This window comes from Marmota monax, unplaced genomic scaffold (assembly GCF_021218885.2).
Source record: "Marmota monax isolate L192 unplaced genomic scaffold, Marmota_monax_Labrador192_F-V1.1 WCK01_AAM20220418_F8-fsc00227, whole genome shotgun sequence".
NCBI lineage: Eukaryota > Metazoa > Chordata > Mammalia > Rodentia > Sciuridae > Marmota > Marmota monax.
In genome coordinates, this window is record NW_026695208.1 from 1274754 (window position 1) to 1279406 (window position 4653).

Here is a 4653-nt window from a genome sequence, read left to right on the forward strand (position 1 = left end):
TTTGGTTTTACAGATCTGGCCTCTTAGTGGTTTGGGATTTCTACGAGACATCCCAAATGGCCACTGATTTTCTGATGATTAGCAAGCATTTATTCTTTTGACTTGATTATTGTTTCCTGTTCAAGTGAATTTATTACTTCAGTTGAAACCATGTAATTAACCAATAAACTATTTGCTGTTTAGTTTTAGTTATTTGTTAAATATAAAGAAAAGCAATCCATTCTGCAAACTCTTGTTCAAAATATTTGTGTAAAAATAAGTATAACCCAAGATCAGTGTTCCATCTAAATTTTATGTTATATATAAAATATTTGCAGGGGGACCTGAATAACTATATCTCACTTGCAAATTTTTTGTCTTATATAAGTAAAGTGAAAATAATCTACTCTTCTTGAAAGTGCCTTACACTTTAGCTATAGTAAGTCAGAATAGTAATTATTCTTATTTATAAGTTCAATCTGCAACATCAGGAGTTCATTTTAAGTAAAAAGCTGCTAAGTTATATGCTTGACTCACTCATTTGAAGTTAACTAAAAAAGTTTCAGTGATCCCATAAGAGATTCTATCAAGTTCTTTAAATGAGTTCTGATTTAGACTGTACAAGAATATTAAATGTATAGAAAAATACATCTTTAAGAATATGACATTTACAGGCTATTCTAGGCAATAATACTTTATAAAGTCCATCATAACAGCAATAAAATGGTTCCTTATTCACAAATATGGCAATTAACACCAAACCTTAACACCCTGAAACAAAAAGGAAAGGGATGTACCAATTTCAGACTATTTTTTAAAGCTTCCATATCCTAAATTATACTTAAAGTTGAAGATGGTGAGGTTTATAAATTTTAGAACTAGAAAGCCAGGACTGGAGCCAAGTCTTATTCCAAATCTGTTTTTCTAGTTGTCACTTCACATTTTTTATTCTTCGTATTCAGCCTTCATTATGGGAGAACTGGGATCACATATTGTTCACAGAGATTCTAATTTAAGTATAATGACACTAGAATTTGAGATAGGTATAAAACAGGCCTATAACTATAACCTATTAGGAACATTATCAGTTAGACACTTTGTAAATATAAAGGAATATGATGACAATATTTCCCAATAAGAGACATATTTATGTAAAGAAAAATAATTCTATCAAGGAGAAAACAAAAGTTTTAAGATGGGAATCCATAAAATATAACTCAAGTCCTTTTTATGGCAACTTGTAAATATAGTTTATAAGTACATATAAATAACTACATTAATCTTTTAAAGGTGGTCTCTGCTTGATAATCTTATCGTTTCTTTGCAAATAATAGGGAAGAAAAAAAATCCATTTCCTTAATGCTCGAATGGCCTCTCATCATCACGTCTGAATACACAGTTGAAATATTCCGATAGTAGTCAACAATTTAAGCTATAATGAAGTAGTTCTATAATTAGTGAACATGTGTCATAAGAAATCAGGTTAACTTCTTCTGCTTCATCCTTGAGAACACAGTATTTTCCACTACACTGGCAACTCAGAAAAAAAGAATGATCATCTTCGTTCCTAGACATTTATTCAAGATAAACTTGAGCATCTACTTGGCCCAAATTTCTTAGCTCATCTTCATGCCACTGCAGGTCATACTCTTTTTTTGTCTCTTCATTCCCTAGAATTTTCCATGCTTGGTCAACTTTGATGAACTTTTGTATACATTCCTCCACTTTCCCTGCTGGCACATCTGTACTTTGTTTATCTGGATGATACATCAGTATGAGCTTTTGATACTTTTGTTTTAGGTCTGACATATCTGCAGACTGGTCTGCCCCCAGAATGCTGTACCAATCCTTTTTTGATAACTGCTCAAATGCCATCATCCATTAAACAAGAAGTGGGTCTTCTCACATCCGCCAACTTCACACAGCCAAGGAGGCCCGCTCCCTGCCAGCTAAAGGACATATCTTTTCATCTTAAGAAAAAGTGCTTATTGGGGCTGGGGATATAGCTCAGTTGATAGAGTGTGTAAGGCCCTGGGTTCAATCCCCAGCAGCACCCAAAATAAAGGTGCTTATTTATGTGTTATGTCTGTCATTTGAAACAAATAATCTTCGAGAAGGGGTTTTGATGAAGTACACTATGAAAGTGTAGTGCATCTTAATGAGATTATGGGTATAACATAATTACATTGCTGCTTTTGATATCCTATCACTTGATCTATAGTTTCTGGAGTGGCCATTAGAGTTGAGGAATCAGAAATTGTCCATCTAAGTCTTTGGCTTCAAATATAAAGTGATTGTTTTTGCAACTTAGTGTTTTTTCCCTTAATATTTTGTTTTCTTGGGGATGGTGTTTGGCAGCTATAGGACTCATTTGGATGGAGTTCTGGACCAATGGAACTGCCATGAGAGGGACTAAGATGAGGACAGCCAGTTTCTGAAAGTCCTGAGGATAAATATTTTCACATAATACTTGAACCAGAAGACTAGGTTTAAACAAATGTGATGGATGGACTTTTGATTTATTACTCTTTTTCTTGCCAGAAAATTTGGTTATCCATGAGGGAAACCTATAAGAGGTAGACTTGGAGCTAGGTTTCAATTTAATAAATAATTCATCCAAGTCTTATTAGTGCTAAGAGAGGAGCCATGTCTGGCTCTTTTTTTTAAAAGTCTATGCAGATTTACAATCCACAGTCCACGATTCTTCTTCTGGCCAGGTCTCATATTTGTATTTGTGTGTGTGTGTATACACACACACACACACACACGCACACACACATTTTATTTTGGTTTTAGTTGGACACAATACCTTTAATTTAATTTTGTGGTTCTGAGGATCCAACCCAGTGCCCTGCACGTGCTACACAAGTGCGCTACCACTGAGCCTCAACCCCAGCCCCATTGTGTTTGTATACTTAAATGTTGTTGCTTGTTTACATCCCAGCCCCATTATGTTTGTGTACTTAAATGTTGTTGCTTGTCTATATAATCTTTATATGTTTCTTATACTTTATAATAGCAAATATTTTTTAAAATTATTAATTGCTAAGTTTTGTGTTGTGAAATTTGCTTTTCTTTTTGTACTTTGTCAACATTTGACTACATTATTTAATTTGCTTTTTGACTTTAAATAGAATTGGCATATTTATAACAAAATATTATTAATATAATGTGTTTTATAGAAAGTATTATAAAACATACAATTCTAGAAAATAAATGTAATCATCTAAAATCCGATACCCAGAGACAAATCATACTGTAGTGTATTTTTTGGTCATTTTTTTTCTCATTTATTGAATCAATATAGACACACAAACACACACATACATATTTGTTTCAGACTAAAAAGGAACCACACTACATAAACAGATAAAGCATTTTTATTTGTTATTTAATTTTATACCATAAACATTCCTCCTTTGTTGTCATAAACAATATTATACAACAAACACATTTCATATTTTATTAATTATTTCTTGAAAACACAATTATCTCACTCTTCAAAGAATTTTTATTCAAGCAAGAATTTTATAATCCAAATGATGGGTTCTTTTTGCTGAATTTTCAATTATGTTATTTAAAACAGAACTGAAATTCTGAATTATACCACATAAAAAACTATGAAAGTACAGATAGGAATTATTCAGAGATGTGAGCTTTGTTGAAAATTCTTTTCCGATGTTGACAAATCATTGATTTGTTGAAAACAACTTTTAATTACTGCATATAAGTTTTAATTTATATTTTATTTGTATCTTTTCTTAGAATTTGTGATACCATTGAGTCAAGTATCATAGCCACAGTAAGTTTTCTACCAGTTCAACAATTTGTTGCCAAGACAGTCGTTGGCTAGTTTGATTCTTTTCAGGTGCTTTGTGAGATAATTCATAATATTAAAATGTCAAATATATGCTAAATAATTAACTAAGGTTTGTAATTTCTAAGGGACTATTGATTTAATGATTTATAAACTAAAATGTGCACTATAACTGAATTTACAGATTTGTGTATTTTTCAGTAAAATAGTTCATTATTAATAAAATTCATTCTTTCAAAAACAAATGCTTTCCGAGTACTTACCTTGTGCTAAGAACATTTTAAGGACTAGAAATAAAACAGTAAACAAGTTATATTTTCTGCCTTATTGGAGCACATATTCTAATAGGAAACATAAAATAAAGAAGTAGACATCAGATAAAACAGAGTGAAAAAAATGAGTGTTTGGAGTATGCATAATAAGGTGAGTCTATTTTAGGTTGCTTGGCCACCTTTCTAAGAAGTAGAGAAAAGGGTAGGAAAACTGGTGATCTTTGGATGAAATATAGTATATTTTTTCACTCTTAATCTTTCACCATTTATGTATGGACTCTTCCCAAGATATCAGCTGGCATATATTATTCTTAAAAATAAATTAAATATTGTTGTTTGTATTCTTGATAGTTGCCATTCTGACTTGAGTGAGATGAAATCTTAGAGTACTTTTGAATTTCATTTCTTTAATTGCAGTGGAAATGGTAATTTTCAAGAATACAAACTACAATAAGTGTTGGTGAGGATGTGGGGAAAAGTTACACTCAAACTTTGTTGGTGGGACTGCAATTTGGTGCAATATGGAAAGCAGTATGGAGACTCCTCAGAAAACTTGGAATGGAACCACCATTTGACCCAGTTATC

The 4653-nt window shown here is 31.8% G+C and overlaps 1 pseudogene; it reads right to left on the reverse strand.

Annotated features, from left to right (window-relative positions):
• Positions 1 to 1398: 1398 nt before the first annotated feature.
• On the reverse strand, positions 1399 to 1924 carry LOC124083685 (dnaJ homolog subfamily C member 24-like; annotated as a pseudogene).
• Between the last annotated feature and the right edge of the window lie 2729 nt (positions 1925 to 4653).